The following is a 20,488-nucleotide window of genomic DNA, read 5'->3' as shown; positions in this document are numbered from 1 at the left end:
CATTCTCTACCAAACAAGGATCCTTTATGCAATTTTAGGAAATCCACAACAGGATAAAGTTAATGGGTGAGTAGTTGCATTCCTGCAGGGAATCCCTTAATTGAATCCCAAGGAATCTGGTCTCTTTTGTTAGGCCGTGTGCTAAAAATTGGAAGCAGATCCTTAAGAAGTGTTAAGAGTCTTCTGGACTGCAAAGATGCCATGTTCCCTATTCCCCAAATAGGATTGAGATGATAATGAATTTGAGGGGTTTATGAACAATTCTTACCTTTGGCGAAAGCATATGCCATATGTAAGTCATGAATAAGGCAGTGCCATGCTCTGATAATATCAACCCATCCTGATTGCAAATATTATTAATGCCCTGCCCTCCTTCCACATGTCCCTCTGCAATATCCTCCAACAATTGCATGCCCCATTCCTATGTTCCCTAAGAAAGACATCCACCCTGGCTGCAGAGCCAAAGAATACAGCTACATCCAATGGCACACCCTTCATCCTGCTGGGGAAGTATGTTACCAAGACTTCCTTGACTCCTGACTCAGTTTCATTCCTTAGATTTGGGGAGTTCCGGTTTTCTCTCACTCGGCATCATTTTATTTGTACACTTATTTCTTACCAGCACAGTTTGCCCTCTGCTTTTCCTTTTAGACCTCCACCAGAGATGATGCTCCATGGTGACTCCTTGCTGTTCTCTTGGAGGAAACTGTAAATGGTAATACCCAGTGCCTGGCATAATTTGTCTATTAAACTTCTGTTTCTAGGAGGCCTTTCCTGATAGTAGCAATAGCTGCTATGTATTAAGCACTTCCTGTGGGCCAGGCACTACACTGGGTGCTTTTAGCGTTGCTCTTATTTGATGTTCCCATGAAGAAATCCAGGCCCAGTGAGACAAAGTATCTTGCTAGTGAGAGACAGAGCCAGGAGTCAAAGCACTGATATTTCTCAAAGCCAGAATTTATCACTCACTACAGTGCCATGTTCCTTATTTGACACTTTTCTCTCATTAGAACTGTGTTCACCACTGTTTTCTCACTGTAGTTACACTCACTCACTCACACACACCCAATGCACATCTGTGTCCTGTATATATAATAATGCCATTGATCACTTTTGTTATAGATGGCTATTAATATTCTTAAGTTTTCCTTCACTAATTTCAGAGAGTGGAGTGTGAGTCTTATTTATCTTTTATGTCTTTCCACCCCTAACTCCAAGCCTGGAACCAAGTTATTGCTCAATAAACAGTAATGATAATATTGGTTTGGTGGAGACATCATTAGGACATAAATTTTAATTTACAGAAGTTTATTCAAGTTTCCATCACTATTGTGGTATTATAGCTTGCAATTTTGGCACTCCTAAGGGGAATATTTATAGACTAGTTGGCAATTTACAATTATTCTCTCTTTATGTGCAATGCTAGCTAATCAATTGCATATTAAAATAAAGGGTTTGTATGAATAGACTGGTTTAAAGTATTTCTGTGTTGCAAAGATCAGTACAATATAACACACCAACTTAATTTTTAGCAGCACTTTAAGCAAAAAGCCTGAAGGAAGCCTTTACTTCATAAGGCACTGCAATAAATGAAAGCGTCGGACCAGTGTTTCTGCCTTTTTGGCTTTAAACACCTCCTAGGGATTTGACATGTATGAAGACACAGTATGTCTGAAGAGGTTCATATAATATTTTTTAGAAGATACTACTAAAAGGCAAGGTTGTGTGGTAACTAAGTACAAAGAAAATTATATTTCCTGATAATAATCACCTATATGACAATGTGCTTTTGGTCACAAGAAAGTGACAAGAAAATGCCAGTGGCCCAGTATAACTCTCACTTCTGCTGTAAAAAAAGCACCACAGTGAAGGAGTGTCACTGGTGGAATTTTTATTTTTACAAAAATCACAGACTTCTTATATGTGCCACGTGGTGGCCATTTTGGCTGAATTAAAGTGTTCTTTTCTAAAATTTTCTGTCGCTCTTTGCTCTAATTTCTACCTCTAGGTTTTCTCTCTTGTGTGTACTAAATTTGGGTCTAAATACAAAGAACCCCAAATCCAAAATAATAGATGGAGGGTGGGAAGACATAGGATGATTATTGCAAGACCACATCATATATTATATAAAGACAGAGTCTCAGCAATTTATTTGGCTGTGTCAGGGTGCTTGCTTAGGGAGCTAGAGATCTAGCTTTTCATTCTATCAATAGCTCTTGCTGTCAATTAATTAGAATATATATTCCTATTAATTCAAGGCTGTGCAATGCCTTCTTTATGTACACTGCAAGCATTTCCATGAAACTGCATCTGTCCTCGGTTAGCCCATGCAGTGCTTCTGCCCAGAGATCCAGTGTTTCTTTCCCAATCTACATTTTGTATGCTTGTCAAGCTGTGCAGATGCTTTGTGGATTGGAAGTATTGCTACTTCTCATAATATTTTGAAATGTTGAGAATATAGATTTTTATCTTGATCTCTTTACAGATAATGGTAAGTAAAACCCATTTAACAGATCAGGGAATTAGGTTACCTATGATTCACTATAATACTATGCAAACCATAAGAAAGATGGTTAAATATCTGTCAACAATGGATTTTCACCAATTCATACAGCTATCTCACAGGAATTAAGGCCCCATGTCTACTTCTGAAATAATCTGACCATTTTGAAAATAGAAGTGCTAACCCCATTACCTTCATCCTCAAATCTGCATTTTTTTAATAGAATCCTGTACCTCGACTAATAGCATTTCAATATACCCTGTTGCCCCAGTTAGGACTCTTAAGGTCATCCTTGACTTATGTCCCTTATTTCTTATGTCCAATCGATCATCAGACCTGTCAGTTCTCCCTCAGAAGTGTCCTCTGGCTAAAGTCCCTTTTTATCATCCTCATGGCCACTGGCTTAGACCCTCATCATTTTTGTTTGGAGTATTCATATAGCCTCCTATCTGATCTCCCCAGCATTTGTCTTCCTCCCCTCGAGTTCATTCTTCACCTAGACACCAGAATGATCTTCCTGAAAACAATTCTCATCAAGTTACTTCTCTCCTTAAAGACCTCAGCTGGAGTCCACTTGTTCACAGGGTGAATGCTAAACTCCTGTCGCTCGACCTATCAGGCTTTTGGCTATTAGACATCAACTTCTCCGGTTACAGTTCTTGGCATTTTCTGCATGGATTCTCATCCCTGGCTCCATTCCTAGACACTCCTATCAAACTCATATATTAATTAATTATATTACTTTATGTCATTGCACGTTTTCCTACAGCATACTGTGCTTCTTTTTTCCTTCACCTCTTGCCAACTCTTACCGTAAGACCACACAAATATCATCTCTTGAGGTCTTTCCTGCTGCTGGCAAAATTGCTTTTACCCTGTACTAGACTCTCTCGTCATGCCAATAATATTCCTATCATATTTACTGCTTTGTATTTTTTTTTTATTTTTTATTTATTTTTTTTTTAATTTTTTTTTAATTTATTTATGATAGTCACAGAGAGAGAGAGAGACAGAGGCAGAGACACAGGCAGAAGGAGAAGCAGGCTCCATGCACCAGGAGCCCGACGTGGGATTCGACCCCGGGTCTCCAGGATCGCACCCTGGGCCAAAGGCAGGCGCCAAACCGCTGCGCCACTCAGGGATCCCTGCTTTGTATTTTAATGATGTGTGAGCAGGTCTACTTATAACTTCTTTGGGGAGGAAGCTCTTCCTATACCTGATTCATATTTGAATTGACCAAGTACGAGGATGTTTAATAAATGCTGCATGAATGAACAAATGATCCAGGTTGATCTTTTCTCCATACTATAGTGCTTTGTAACCAAAACAAATGATATTTTTACTATAAGTGCTTGTACCATAACATGATATGTGTTTTCCTAAAAAATTCAGTCTTACGTGAAAACAAAACAAATGCACACAATAAAAAGGGCTTACTGGGCAGACCACTGAAAACCTCATGCAATTTGTAATCAAAGCATAATAAAAACCATATTTGGTATCTGAGCTAAGTTGGATCTCCCTAGCATACACCCCTCTTTAGTGTGGCCAGATATGGCCATAATAGATATCAATAGCAAACAGTAATAATAGACTGGAGATGCTATTAATGTTCTGATTAATTAGGGAGGAGTTGCTAAGATAACATGGATGGAAATGGAGTCTGAGCCAATGGGTGGTTGCTAAGGTGAGCTCTGGGACATTGCAACCTGCCACAAGCTAAGAGTTTCCTTATGCTGGGGAAGCACCTCTTTGGAGGAGGAGCCTAGAGTGCAAGCTCTCATTTTTAATTTTCTAAAAGTATATACTGCAGCCTTAGAAAGGGTTGCTGTGACCAAGGCAATAGCCATGCTGGGGAACTTTTTCTTTCCTGCAGGAAGTTATAATTCTCCTCTTGCTATGTTTTTGTCCCTCTTGCATATTGAAACAAGGTGAATTCCACATTGCAAGAATATCCCCCTGCTTTTTAATTATATTTTCCTGCTGACCAATGATATATGAGCTAAATCACATTCTAACTAGGGGCATTCCAGCAAAGGAGACAGTATTCATATATTTGCATTGTTTAATTATCTAATGCCTATTATCTCGTCTTTCCAATGATTCTTTGAAGATGGAGACTGTATGTAATACTGAAAGAATCTGAAATTTTTTTCAGCTTTTGACATACGTTTCTTTGAGTAGCAGATACTATTTTTGCCAGTCATTTGTTTGTTTCCTCTCAAATCCATTCTTTGCTCTGCACCTCTCTGGTTTGTGTTGCAGGGACCTTTGCTTTACAACCTCCCTTCCCAATGGCTTCTGCCTGGTTTTGGCCAATGGCAGACACAGGGGGAAGGCTGGTGGGCAGTGGGAGAGAAGCTACATAGTTCTCCTCTTAGGTCTTTGCCTTCGGCTTTCATTTCTGGCACTGGCTACCTTCCTTCTGTGGCTCTAGTTCCTGTGGAATTGTCTCTCCCTCCATGGTTCCTGTTCCCACCAGGCAATTCTCAACTGGAGTTCTAGCTCCCCCTAGATAGGCCCTGCCTTTGATCTCTAGGAATAACACCTACTCCCCTTGGTCCTTAGAGGTGGCAGAGGCTTCCTGCTGTTGCTAATTTCTGGGTTGCTTCATTGTTCCTTGCCTGGATCCTCTTAGCTCTTCCATCACCATGTTACCATTTTCCTGTAAATGATCTAAAGAATCCCTGACTGGATTCTGGTATGCTCTTAAAACACAATATAGAGTAAAATCAGATGTGCTATAGGTGCCCATTGCCCAGCTTGTTAGAATAAAAATCACCTTGACTATTACCCTGTAAGAAGATGATGGTAAGCGATAGCCCTAATATGTCACTGGGAACCCAAAATGAAGTCTTGTGAAAAATTCCTTAAATATTAAGAAATCTCACCAGATCTTTTCCAGCACCTTGGTCACACACTTGCACTCTGACATTCCTATCATCTGCAGCACATGCTGTCACGCCATACTGCTGCTGGTACTCAAGGACATGGCCCTAGTGACTGTGCCCAAGATTATGACATTTTAAAAAAAGATTTTATTTATTTATTCATGAGAGACAGAGAGAGAGAGAGAGAGAGAGAGAGAGGCAGAGACATAGGCAAGGGAAAAGCAGGCTCCATGCAGGGAACCTGGTATGGGACTCGATCCCAGGACTCCAGGATCATGCCCTGGGCCGAAGGCAGGTGCTAAACTGCTGAGCCACCTAGGGATCCCAGATTATGACATTTAAAGGCTCGTCTCCCTAGGTTTCTTTTCAGTAGACTATTAACAGGGAAAGGTATTTAAATGTCCTGAAAGATCCCCAAAGTTCTCTGGCCTTTATTCCCAAGCAATTCATAAGGAACAACGTGAAATTTCAATTAAACCTGAAAACAAGCAAGTCCTAAACCCTTTAAGGACTGCCAAAATAAAAAGTAGCACCCCAGTAGGGGAGAAAAAAAGAACTGGCTCTGTAAGTACACACTACAAAACCTGATGTCAGTATCTTCCAGAAAACCTAACTGTTGATGTTTTCAGGAAAACAGGGAACGAGATGTTCATAACCCCACCTAACATGTGCAATGCGAGTAATCCAACTTTTATTGACAAAAAGGGTACAGAAGCTGTAATCATACAGCCTTACTAAGGAAAGAATAATGTAGTTCTTTTGAGTTGGGATTAAGTTGTGTTGGTTGATGGGTTTGGAAAAACAATATTATACTTGGCTTCTAGATAAATACTGCAGAGACCTCTTGTAAATCTTCCAGTAATTTTTTGTAATCCTTCACAAGTAGTAAAATCATTGCTGTGAGGCAGACAGGAGAGGAATCCACAAATAAGACATCTGTTATTGTTATATCAATGATGATATATGCCCAACTCTGAAATAACAACATTTAACAAGAAATGGAACCTTATCCAAAATGAGATCTCACTCACTTCCATGACTTCATTTGCTACATTAATAAGAGTAAACTGAAGTTTATAATTGGGTGATCTTATCTATTAGCATTAGTAATATATCACAGGTGTAGGGCTTTGTATTTTAGATTAATGGAATTCAAAATGTTGGAAAAGTTCTATGCTAACATATAGCATGCATGGACAGATGAGTATGGTGATATATTGAATAAACAGAAAAAATAAACTATTTGCTTTTTCTGATATATTTTGCTGTATATTTTTTGTATATTTGCACCTCCCCCAAGTTTTCAGTTTTTTACAAGTTTAAGGTATTTTTACAATAATCTATTAAAACAACAATGAAAGAATGTTGAGGTTTGTAATGCTTTCATGAGACATGTAATATTATAGTCTTAGTATTTATCATGAATATTTAGAAAAATAATGTATTACTTGAAGCTAACACATTGCTTTTCTAGCATACAGGTGAAAAATTAAATTCTAAGCTCTAAAGGCTATGTCACCATATGTATGGAGAATTTTTAAGAACCCCAAAGTAAAACTTTGGCAGTGGAATAGGCAATTATTTGCCAACACCAGATTTATGTGCAAATCCTAAGAATCTTAAACAGAATCTTTTTAAATGCCTTCAAATGATATCTAGGAATCTCTTGGTTTTTACTTTTATTTCCATTGTCTTGGTTTGACTCCTGTACTTTATGTCCTATTAAAACAATCATTTGCTCACTTTTGAAGCTAAAGGCAGCAATTTTATGCATTCCCCAGTAGCCCCTTAGGTGTGGTCCTCTACACCGCACAAAGAAGAAAAGACCTTGCTTTGCTCTCCTGCAGATTTACAGCTCGAACTCTGTTTAATCCTTTTCCAGCCTTTGCTGAAGCTGGTGACTAGGCCAAAGTTAGAATGTTGTGTGAATCTGCTTAGAGAGAAGCTGTTAGAGCCAAGTAGGAAACATCTAGGCCTCTCCATATTTGCTACCACTGACTACAGCAGACTTTCTGAAGCACCCTCTTCCTTAGGTTTTCATGATGGCCTTTCCTCCTGGCTCTTCTACTTCTTTGGCCTGACCTTTCCTTTTCAGTGTACTTCATTAACTGTCATTCCTCTTCCCCATCTTTGTATGTAGGGGCTTCTAGGTGTCTGTCTCTGGTCATTTTCCATACCTTTTCCATTTCATCTAGATTTTTTTGAACTGTACTGAGGTATAATTTACCATAGGAATTTTGGTGAGAACACTTAAGATCTACCATCTTAGCAGATTTCAAGTATACGATATAATATTGTTAACTGCAGTCACCACTTTGTACATAGATCTCCAGAATGCATTCACCCTAACTTAAACATTGTCCCCTTTGACCAGTGTTTCTCATTTCCCCCTCCCCCATCTACCATCCTTGAGAGTCCACAGTCAAAGACTGAATAGCGCGGCAGGTGTTGTCAGCTCTACTTAAAGACCTGAACCATATTTCTAAAGTAGACTATATTAGAGCATTATACCTTGGAGAAGAAATGATATTTTCTCTCTACAGGCTCATGGAAAACAGCCTTTTGAACTCTTATTAGGCCTGCTTTTCAAACTGCAAGTTGGAAAACTGTGTTCTCTTTTTAAAGTGTTTCTTAATTAACATTAGACAATAATTAGTTTGAATTGCTTTTTCAAAAATGGCATTTAGCCATTATTGAGAAACTTCGGGGTACATGTGACATGAGGCTATCTAACTCAATGGATAAATTATCAGCCTATTACCTTCACCAGTCCTGTTGGGCCTATAGATATATGTATGAACTGAAGACTTCCATCTTTAAAATCAGTCTTCCTGGGATCCCTGGGTGTCACAGCAGTTTGGCGCCTGCCTTTGGCCCAGGGCGCGATCCTGGAGACCTGGGATCGAATCCCACGTCAGGCTCCCGGTGCATGGAGCCTGCTTCTCCCTCTGCCTGTGTCTCTGCCTCTCTCTCTCTCTCTCTCTCTCTCTCTGTTACTATCATAAATAATAAAAAAAAAAATCAGTCTTCCTTAATCCTTGGGCTTAAATCTTAAGAAAAAAATGATGATGGAAAAAAACATCAACAGATTATGCCTCATTGGCGTATGTGGTCTAGAATTTGTCCTGCTTCTGTAAGATCTCTAAGACCTGTTATTGCAAGATTAGTTCTGGCACTCATATACCCCCTAAAATGAAAGCTTCCCGTCATCTTTCTGTGTGTATTCAGTGAGTATAAACAGATTTCTTCTTGAGTTTTCAGATAAGGATTTCAAAATCTGGTAGGCAATCTGATCTGCCTTAGATCCCAGACCACTGCCAGAGGTACCTTGCTTACCTCTGCCAGCCACCTTTCCCAGGGACTAGACCTTGTTGGTACCTCTAGCTCCTAGACCAGTCCTGATCCTTAAATAGACTGAAACCCCAAAACATGGGCACTGAATTTGAGAATCACAAGAGTCTGGATACTCCAGCTGTAGTCCTCATTGACCAGATAAACCCTCTGGATACAGATGCTAATTAGCACTACTGGGTACTTTCCTCAGTGGCCAGCCCTACTGTTGGGTCAATTTCCTATTTTCAGTATCAACTTGCTCTTGCTTTGTGTCTACCACCCACTGAAGTCTTAATATGCTCTGGAGGCCAAGCTATACAAATTTGACAACTTTCATTGGTTTCAACAAGTTAGGTAAGGCTTAGTGAGAAAAAAAATCATGGGTTATTAAAAGAAGGTCTGATGATTTTATTATTATTCTTTCAAAAATAATGTTTATTGAACATCTAAAAGGTATGATCTCATTAAAAATCATGGATTATTAAAAGAAGGTCTGATGATTTTATTATTCTTTCAAAAATAATGTTTATTGAACATCTAAAAGGTATGATCTCATTAAATTTGATGATTTTATTATTATTATTTCAAAAATAATGTTTATTGAACATCTAAAAGGTATGATCTCATTAAATTTGCAGGCCAGCATCATTGGAATTGAGAATTTAGGAAGTAAATCATGAGGAAAAGATTTCTTACTTGCTAATCAGTCTCAGTCAGAGGGGATAGAGCTTTCTTAGGGCAATAGAAAAATAGTAAAGAGCTTTCTGGTCTCCAAGCTTTGGGAATATCACACCATATTAGTGGCAGCCATTGGTGGAAGATAGAGGTGGCTCTGCTAATGGCACTAAAAGGAACCCCAGAAGTGATGCTTTCAATTTAGCTCATAATTCTGTAAAGGCAAACATTGGCCCTTTCCCACTGCCACTCAACCCCCAAACCCCCAGGAAAGCTTACTTTTCCCAGTGATGCTATCCTTGTATATTGCAATTGCATTTTGTACATGGTTTACAGAAATATCGGAGAAATGGGAAAAGGAATTTGTCTTGGGTATGGTATCTGTGCTTTCCTTAATGAAGGAAAACCTTGATTCAGATTGCCATACTCAGTACTAAAATTACTATGAAACTGAGTTTTGTAAAACGTGCAGAACAGAAACTCTGAAACATAGTGTCATGTGCAGTGCTCAGTGAGGCAGATAACATGTGGAGAGCTAAAGGTTGTGTACCCTCCCATCCAGATCATATGTCTTTTTTCCTACCTTTCTATTCATCACTCCTTCCTCAGCTGCTCAAGTTTCTGTTATAGTGTCTCATTCATGTCTGCCCTTCCAAAAAAAAATCCTCTAAGTAAAAATTTCCCTTTCTCACCACCCTACCCACAACTCTTCTAGTCTTAGGGATAGCACAAATATATGGCATTTGAGTGCTTAACATGTACCTGGCACATACAGTGTTTCATTTAATGATTGCCCTCTTAGAGAGAAACATCAGTGTTTAAAATATGAATGTAAAGGGATTAGTCCAACCACTCTGTTTCTTCATTTATGGAATAGTGATAAATACTCACCTTATAGGTCAATTTTAAGATTAGAGATGAGGAAACTGAGTCACACACAGCAAAAATGTACTAAGCCAGTGTTCCAACTCATGGGATCTGACAAAAGCTTGTGCTTATCTCATTCTTTTTTTCTTCTTTTAGGATTTTTTATTTATTCATGAAAGACACACAGAGAGAGGCAGAGACACAGGCAGAGGGAGAAGCTGGCTCCCCACAGGGAGCCCAATGTGGGACTCGATCCCAGGACTCCAAGATCCATACCTTGAGCTGAAGGCAGATGCTCAACCGCTGAGCCACCCAGGCATCCCTGTACTTAGCTCATTCTGCTGAGCTACAATATGAGAACTTCAAGACTTTGGGGAAAGAAAAGGACCACGAGGCTTTCTTAGTCTTTAGGGTTGCCAGATACAATGCAGTGCACCAGTTAGATTGGAATTTCAGATAAACACAAAATTTCAAGTAAACAAAAAGGGAAGAATTTTTGGTACTAGTACATAGTAAATATTGCATGGGATATGCTTATACTTTATCATTCAGTGTTTTCTTGAAGTTCTAGTTTAACTAAACTTTACCTCGATGTTTTGTATATTTTTTTCTAAATCTGGTGATCCTACTACTACTCCATAAATCACAACATATAGACAACTGCTGAAGTGTAAGGAATGTGGTCCTTAAGGCAAAAAGGAAGTAAACTTTTATTACCAAGCCACTGCCTGTCAGAACTAGAAAGGTCACCCAGTCCTCATCTCACCAAAGAATAAATGGAAGATCAGGGTGGGGAAATGACTTGCACAAAATCATAGTGCCTCTAAAGAGACTAGACTCAAAGTCAGGCTTCCATTGTTCTCATTTAATCCTTCATCCACCACACACGCATACACACACACACACACACACACGCACACGCACACACTCATTCTGAGGACTTGAGAGACTATGTGAATATCTCCCAAGTGGATTATTAGATGCTCTTGGTAATTATGACACTAAGTCAAGTCAATCAGTTTTTTATATTTCTGAAATCTGCAGTAGCTAATGGAGAAGCTAGGACAGCATAACATATACATTAGGAGAAAGGAGGAGCTTTAGGGCTATGTTATTAGAAACAGTTTCCATTAGCTGCATGTGGCTACTGAGCACATGAGAGGTAACTAGTTTGTTTTTTTTTTTAAAGATTTTTAATTTATTCATTTGAGAGAAAGAGCGAGCAAGCAAGAGCACAAGTGAGGGAGAGGGGCAGAGGGGCAGAGGGAGAAGGAGAAGCAGATCCCCGCTGAGCAGGAAGCCAGAAGTAGGGCTTGATGCCGGGACTCTGGGATCATGACCTGAGTTGAAGACAGATGCTTAACCGACTGAGCCACCCAGGCACCCCTCACCTGTTCTTTTTTTATTTGACTTTTTTTTTTTTTTACTATGGCTATTGGAAAAGTTTGAATTATATGAGTGCATTAGTTTACATTTCTATTGGACAGCACTGTCCCAGAGGATTTGCTGTTTGTTTAAATAGAAAAAAATAGAGATTAGGATCCCCCCATAAACATTTGGCCATCTTTTGATGACAATATTTAACTCATCTATTTACTTCATTGAAGATTTATGAAATTGTTTTGGAAAGTGCAAACCAGTATGGAAATACAAAATATGTTTAGAGTCACTATTGTTCTTAAAAAAGAAAATAGCTGGGTATTGGATTTTCTTTCCCAAAGTCAGTAAACACCGAACTCAGGCTGCTTACTTCTTTGAGACAAGTCACTTAGGCTTAGTTCAATTAGATCCCTCTGTTTCCTCATCTACAACCAGAGATCTCTGAAGGGGGAGGCCTATTCCCAACACCCGTAGGGTACAGGACTGCCAGAACAATGAATAATGTGGCCCCATTGTTGCTGACAGATGGGAATCATTCACTTCTTAGTGTATGTTTTTTGAAATGCTTTTGAGTTCACGCCCCCATTGCGGCTGTTGCCATGGTCATATGCTTTATGATGTTAGCCCCTTGCCCCTTACTCTGCCTTCCCAGGGAAGAAAGAGACGGGCTGCAAATTTCACAATTGTAAAAATATTTTACTAGTCAGTGCCTTTGTACTCTCTTCTCGTATTTCCCATTAAACTTGGGTAATTCATAGATACAGATAATAAAAGCTATCAGATATAGGGGAGGCACAATCTGATTCCAGTTCATTAGAAAGTGCCCTAAGAAAGCCCCCTTCGGGGGGCTAAAGTCTTCCCTTGTTCTGGCAATTGTAAGTTTTAAGCTCTTGCTTTTAGCACGGAGGCCCTTCTGCATTTTTGGTTAGTGGCAAAAGCCAAAACATCTCCTTGTGATGTCAATTTATGTCCAGTGGAAGAAAAGATTTTGGAGGATTTTTTTTTTTTTTTTTTTTTTTGCCATCTCAACCTCATCTTTGTTAGTGCATCTGCACTCCACCTGACCTTTCTTGGTTCTGTTTTTAATTCTCCTCATATACCAGCTTTTAGTGGAGACTGTGTGCTTTAAGTAACGAAGGTCAAATTTCTGAGCCCTTGTATGCTCACCCAATGATTTCTAGCCCTCTTTAATCCTTCCCTACACCAACCACTGCAGTAATGAGGGGCAAGGGGCGACTGAGGATTGAGGTCATGAGCTTTCAGTTTGTCGTTATATATTTCTCCGGTGCTTACGTAGAACAGCTCCTCTTAGTTTCCTAGAGGTGGGTAAAAAAAGGAAGGCGAAAAGGAAAGAAATCACTGTATCCCATTATATTGTATTGATACTGTTTGATTAGGTCTTTTCCGGCTGCATTGTGCATTTTTGTTAGCAAAGGGAAAGAGAAGGTCCTGTAAGTAATATAGGGGATTGCATCTCATCTGAGTGTATACAAGGAATGCTGCCACTTGGCCACCCAGAGGAAGCCATGGTCTCTTGCCCAGAATAAAGTACAAGGGGAATTTCCTACTAACAAAAGAATCACTGAGCCTCCTGTTCTCCTTGAAGGCATTTCTTCTGCCTATCACCCCTCAGGATGTTCATGTCATTAAAAACAGTCTATCTTTAAATCTCTGCAAGTATGTATAAAGACAGAATTCTAAAGATATTGAATTACTAATCCAGGACTCATTAAACATATTTGTAATCATTCTACAGCCTTTATTGTAAAATAGGACAGATTTTAAACTATAAGCATGTTAGAGTCATTCTTAAAACTCTTAATGGAAACTAGCTGTTGAATTACAGACTTTGTTAGAAAGCTGTTATTAGAGTTTTAGACTAGAATACTGAAGACTGCTGTTTTTGATGAAATGCCATGAAGGGATTTTTGACATTCATGAGACACTATAATAACATTTTCCCTCCTAGGGTAGACAAATGGGAGAAAGAAAGAAAAAAAAAACCTTCACTCGTTTGTTCATATATTTGTTTCTTGATAAATTTATTCATATGCATTCAACAAATATTTATTGAGCACCTATTATATGCCAGGTACTCTGTTAGACATTGGAGGTGCTCTGTCTACTGATGGCTACGTATCAGTACACATTGTTGAGTAATTATTCAAACATTGGAGGCATTCTTTTAAACTGGTCAATTATTTGTTTTTTTAAAAATTCCTTTTTGCTATGTGATAAGTACACTACTTGGTTTCATGCATGTTGATAGCAGTCCCAAACTTTAAGGAGCTTACATTTTATGAGGGGTTGTGAGACATACATGGAGATCCATAATACAAGAGCACATGAGGCAAATAAACTATAATGGAGGTACAGCAAGAGCAAAGATGACTTTCAGCAGGAAAGGTATCTCGTGGGATCCCAGGGAAAATCACCAGAAGAAATGACATTTTAGGTAGACCTTGAGGGATCCTAACAGGTGGAGAGTAGCAGAGAATGACAAAGAGATTCTAGGAAGAGAGACTATCAAAAAAAAATCACCAAGTCTGAGCAGCACACATGGTGTAGAAAACCAGGTACTGAGATGTAAAACTCTCAGTCCTAAAGATTTGGACTGCATTCTCTAGGCATTATCAGAGATAATGTGATGAAATGGTGAATCTTCACTCTTGGGTTTCTTCAATCTCACAAGCTCTGGAGATTTTGTGGTGTTTGAGAAGTGGCAAAGAGAAAACGTAGGCTTGCATCAGAAAATACAATCCAAGGTTTCATATCTGCTTTGCTTTTCAGTTTACTCATTTTTTTTTTTTTTTTGGTGTCAAGTCCTTTTCTATGCTATTATGATTCTGAGTTTTATAACAGAGTGTCAAAATCCTACTAAAGCATTTGCATCAATGAGTGAATTCTGCTATTGCAGAATATCATTCTTTTAAAACTTTTCCTAACGCACACACTTGTGCTTGCAGCGTACCAAAGCCTGTGCCATTATCTCTTCCAGAAGAGATAATAATCTCCAACCATGTTGGGCACGATTCTGAAACTCATAGGATTCTATAGGGTCAGGGGTGCAAGCAATTCAGCATTCCTATTAGGGGGATTCTGTGAAGACACTAAGTGCCTCCTGCAGCTGTGTTAGGAGAAGAGAACTCCCCCAAACTACTGGCACTGACACGTAACAGGAGGAAATAAAAATAGTGAGGTAGAAGCAGAGAGCAGGTGTCAAAGAGAAAACTAGATTGTAAAATCCCATTCCGTGTTATAACTTTCCAGATCATGTTCTGAAATGCTATAAGTTGAAGATGTTTGGGAAATTATTGTGTGTGTGTATGTGTGTGCATGAGGGTGCATTTAATAACACGTTACGGTTCTAAATATTCAACTTGTGCATATGTTAATTTCAAAAAGTTACATAAAATACATAAATATATTCTTATAGAAATTCAATTCGATATGTATTGGGTAACAGGTCGAGGTCCTTTTTCCTGCTCTGAGGGTCTCTTACTACCCCCTTGTCTACTCTCCTCACAGTCACAATTGCTATTGGGTTTTGGATTCTTTCAAATCTTTTTCTATGTGCTCACACACACAGGCACATGCACGCACACACACATGTCTACAAACTCTTTTATCTTGTACATTCATATAGTATATGTTGTCCCACAGCTTCCTTTTTTGACAATATTCCATATAATACATATGGGTTTACCGTGTTCTTTTCAATTGCTACATAGGGCTAGAGAATATGGATTCCTATAATTATTAAACATTCCTTTATTGATGAGCATTTAGGAAGTTTCCATTTTTTTTTCACCATTATAAACAATGCTGTAATGACCATCTTCCTAACTCTGTTTTTGTGCATGTGTGAGAGTATTTCCCCAAAGTGGATACCTAGAGGTGGACTTGCTAGGTAAAGAGCACTCATATAAAAGAAGACAGTTGTAGAACACATTTCCAATGTGTTTAGGTTAGACTTATTATTATCTTTTTTAATCTTCATTCTTTGGCAAAGATTTGAATCCAGTTGAAATCCTAAATCCAGGTGTCTATCAAAATCACCCTCAAAGTTCTTGGTTTATTTCAGATAATGCTCAAAATCCAATCTAGAAGCAAAATACTGTTTGTGATGAGATATGCCAATCACATGTATTTAGATTTATATGTCGCCACTCCCTTTGCCAGTGCTGAGCACTGGAAAGGGCTTTACCAGGCACAGTATACCTTTATTAGATAAAATCACCCTGGGCTCGATAATGTAGAGCATGGACTTCAAAGCTATATAAGACAGTTAGGTAGACATTTGTCTTTAGTAATATAGCTTATTCTGAGCTGTAGCCAAGTGATGGAAAAGCTTGAAATGAAAGCCCTTATTTGAACGTCCACTATTTGTTTCTCTCTGGCATAGTTGTCAGCACTAATATTTTACATTTTATCTTTCTCAAATGGTCCAAACACAGTGCATTAAAATGGGTATGCAGGTATTAGGAAAATCAGATATTTCCAAAGCTCTTTTTTTTTTTACCCTCACAGAATAAATTATTCAGAGTGCCCAGTGTTCCTTAAAGTATGAATTTCCATACAATAGATTATAGGGTCTTTCAACAAGCTGCCTCTGGTGTTGGAGGGAAGTAAGGCAAAAGTCTTGACTGAGTTTTGGGATTAAACTGATGGAAATATTCTCTAGAACCCAGCATGAGTGGGATGACTCCCTGTTCTGTTGGTCAGTGGTCTTTATGATACGGACATGGGAAAGAGGGTTGGGCATCTGGGCCACGCAGGTGGAAACAATTAAGATTCAAAATGGATTTTGAAAACTGATTTGCTTTTCTCTTTATTCGCCACATAAAAAGTAGTTCTAGGTTCCTAAAATCTCTCAACCACTCATTAAGTAAGTGCATTTGTAGAATACTTGATGTTTTATTGCTTCTGATTTAAAATCTACCTTACATAACGTATGGAATATGTATATATATACATCTATAAACACACTTATATGGTCAAGTCTGTGTTTCACATCAAACATCTACTGTATGTTTCACTAGGGAGACAAGACCCATGTGTTTTGCAGAAGCTTTTAAAGCTGTTTCATTTATTTTATTAGCCTTTAATGAATGTAATTAGAACCCAAGTAATTAAATGCAATTGTGCTCAGTATGTTCCTGTTGTAAATTGCCCTAAACAATGTGCATCGTGTGAACAAATTTGTGGGATTAATCGAGGATAGATAATGTTTTTGGATAGTATTTCACACTAAACGGCCGCAGAGAGAAACAAAGAAGCTGGCGCAGTGTCATTAATCTTAGTCAACTGGCAGCTCTGGTGTAATTTGCATGACTTAGGCAGTGACACAGGATGAGGCTTGCTTGGGATGGGTGTTAGATCACTACGATACGTATGTATTTATTCCCCTTTAGTCTCCTGATTTATAAGCAGAAAGAAGTTTGCATGTGGAAACGGATAAAAACAACAGTGTTAATGGAAGGAGTTGTAGATTACCTGAATTATTACTGGCAATATACATGTTCTTTTGTTTTCATATTGAGTATTTCTGTTTTATGGTTGTTAAAGAGACATCTGTGAATCCCTGTCAAGACGGAAAAGAAAAGGAAAAAAGCAAATATATTGTGTCTGGGTTCGTTAGGTAGACATTTGTCCTAGCATGATAACAGTGGAAGAAGTTTGGCTTCTTTTTTTCTCCTTTCATATTTAATATATATTGATTCATTGCTTTAGGAACCTATCCCTTTGGGGAGAGACACTTTTGAATTGCACTATAGAAAACCTTCAAACTCCACTTATGAAAATATCATTTGGAAATAAGCACTTGGGAACGTGATTGCAAATGCAAATGCTTTTTTTTTTCATCACAAGATGTAGACTGCAACTCTGAATTACAGAAACAATTAGATAAGACATTCTAAGAAAAGCACACAAATTGAGCTTCAAATGTCATAACAGATGACAAATAAAAGGTAAGTGAATTTGGGGAGTTTTGAACTGAAATGACTATGCCCTCATGACCTAACAGACATGCTAATCTCAGCTTGCACAAGTATATCTGACATTTATGAGCACTTGGGTTAGGCTATTGTGTTTTTTTTTTCTTCTGATCGAGATGAAGTTGCTCTCAAAAGTTACCTATAACATAGCCAAACAATTTTGAGGGCAGGACATAAAGCTATATATCATCTTTGTAACACAGTGATTCATGCAAGCTTATATTTAAATATTTGCGAGGAAGAACTATGTACAAAAGGAAGAAAAATGTGCACTCTAAAGTAAGAAAAGAATATTTGTCAAAGAACTACACCTCACAATACATTTTAGGTTGAACTTTGTATAGTCTTCTACACACAACTGTTTTATTTTGATACTACTTTCTTTCAATTTTTCGAAGATCATATAGTGGAGTCTTCTGAGTTCAATTAAAAAATACATTTTAGTGAGTTTTACCATCAGTAAATAAAGATTTATTTTGCCTTAGTAAATATACAGATTTGAATAAAAGTTCCCAAAGCACAGGAACAGAGTCTGTCTCCTTCTTTTTCTCTCTCTTAAATGTACACAGGCACTGTGAGATATGTGTGTGTGTCTGTGAAAATGTTTCATTTTATGTCCTTATTTCAGAAACATTTAAACAACAAAAATAATTAACAATTCATGAGTATAGCTGACTCCTATTAATATGCCTTTGACCTGCACACCCCTTTTCAATTTAAAGACTTAGGACACCAGTATCTATTATGAGGTCAGGCCTATGGATACAGTAGTAAAATGAGTCGTATTTAATATAGTGCTAGAAATGACTGTGTTAATGCAAAAACTGGCATGGCAGCATAGCTATATTTAAAATAATATAGGACATTATAAAGTCTTAATATTATACAAATCACTTGGAATGAGAAGAAACAAACAAAAAAAAAACAGCTTAATGTTGGAGTCATGTGTATTGTTCCAGAATGATTGGACATTAGGATGAGGTGGAGGGAAATGTTTTCTATACAGTTAACTCTTTTCTTCCATAAATGTTACAGTCACCTAAAGACCATTTGATTTGATAGATCAAAGGGTGATCTTTCCAACCCTTGTAGAAATCTTTTCTAAAAAAGAATATAAAGTGGTAGCTCTTGAGCTGGGCATCATAACTGATCATCATATGATTCAGTCAATGTGTTGCCTGAGTGATCACCACCATTTCTACATACTCTCTTGTCCCAGTCAAAAATACACGTGTGGCAGAAGTAATTTGTCCAGAGTACTCAGAAAAAATTTCTATTCAGTTGTGCAGAGTAAATGAAAGTCATTTACTGAAAGTCTTTGCCGGGTATTATTTTGGTATGCGGCCCAAGACATGATTAGAGGCACCTGTACTTGCCAGATACACCATTAATTGCTATGTCAAGTCTTCAATGAAATCATGATTGATGCTTCAAGGTTGCAGAATCTGACTTCCCTTAGAGCATTCAGTATCTTTTTTTGTACATGTTATAACATTCAACTTTATAGTTTATACAGTATTGTATCTATTATCGACCTAAATATTATTCACGGATTGTTATATTCTTACAACTTACAAGGTGCTTCTAAAATTAAACCCAAAGGCTTACCCATGGAATACAGACAGTTAGAAGGAAAAAGTTATTTAAATAAAGTCGGAGTTGCATCTACATTAAGACTCTTGTTAAAGAAACAGAAATTTGATACAATTAAACTTATTAAAGTATCTGTACTATATAATTCCTATTAAGACATGGAGAATAAGAGATAAGCCCATATGATTTCAAACATTATAAACACATAGGTTTGGTTGGTAAGAGAGATCACATTTTAAAAAGAAATACAGGAAATAATTGCTCTGAAATCGACATAAATTTTTTATTTTGGAATTCTACTTTTTATTACTGGTGTTCTCTAGAACTCAAACTTCATTACATTTCATGTTCCTATATACAAAATGGATAAAAATTACTTCAAAAGAGTTTAGAAACATGCATATGAGAAAGGAAATACATTTCTAGAGGCCAAGGTTCAATGAAAATGTGGTAGTCTTAGTTAAGGATCCTTGGGTGGAAACTCTTAAAGCACCGTACTTGCTGATATATGGGGGAAAGTGCCTTGCATGGATGGTGTCCAAGACTGAAGTTCAAATATTTGCTTTACTGCATACAAGATGTGTAATTACAGGCCATTTGTTTAGATGTTCTTATCCCTCACAAAGAAATGATATGACTGACTCTAAACCAGTGTCTGTGCAGAGCTCCTTAGCTGGACTCAGAGCCTAGGACTGAGATGCTGTGCATGCCAGAGTTGTATTACTTCCCTCCTTCCCCCCAACATACCAATTGCATCTAGACTTTGACCTGAGCACTCTGTTAGCAGGGATAGACTCTCTTTGGTGATAAGCAGAGATAAGCATGTAACAGCTTAATCTATGGAAGTTTATCAGCTTTGGGTAAGTGTTCAGGATAGCTCTTCTCCACATGGTCATTCAGGGACCCAGGTTCCTTTTACCTCATGGCTCTATCATCTCCAAGGTCCTCATTACCATCTGAAACTGACTGGCAGAAAGGGAAAGAGCATGAAGGATCACATTGGAGGGGAGGTTATTATAGGTGAAGCCTCAATGTGACACATTTGAGCAGAAGGGTCTGCTCAAATTCTGCAGGCAAGAGCTTCATCATGGGACCAAATTCTAACCTTGAGGGGTGCTGTGAGATGTTGTCTATGTGCTTGAAGAAACATGAAATGGATGTTAATGGATAGCAGTGGTCCCCACACCAAGCGATAACCCTCTTCCTACATGTCTACATACTTGCATTTATAAAGTCATACAGAGGTC

General features: G+C 38.1%; 1 long non-coding RNA gene across 1 annotated transcript in view; it reads left to right on the top strand.

Annotated features, from left to right (window-relative positions):
* The window catches only part of LOC140595600 (uncharacterized), a 30,203-nt gene extending 26,597 nt beyond the window's left edge, over positions 1–3,606 (top strand). The window contains exons 2-3 of the long non-coding RNA XR_011997313.1: positions 652–715; positions 3,495–3,606. This is a non-coding gene — a long non-coding RNA (uncharacterized lncRNA). The remainder of the gene's footprint in view (positions 1–651; positions 716–3,494) is intronic.
* Positions 3,607–20,488: the final 16,882 nt, after the last annotated feature.

Source organism: Vulpes vulpes, chromosome 15, assembly GCF_048418805.1.
Source record: "Vulpes vulpes isolate BD-2025 chromosome 15, VulVul3, whole genome shotgun sequence".
In the NCBI taxonomy this organism is placed as follows: domain Eukaryota; kingdom Metazoa; phylum Chordata; class Mammalia; order Carnivora; family Canidae; genus Vulpes; species Vulpes vulpes.
The sequence above is the reverse complement of the archived record's forward strand: the minus strand, read 5'-3'. Positions and strand labels throughout refer to the sequence as shown.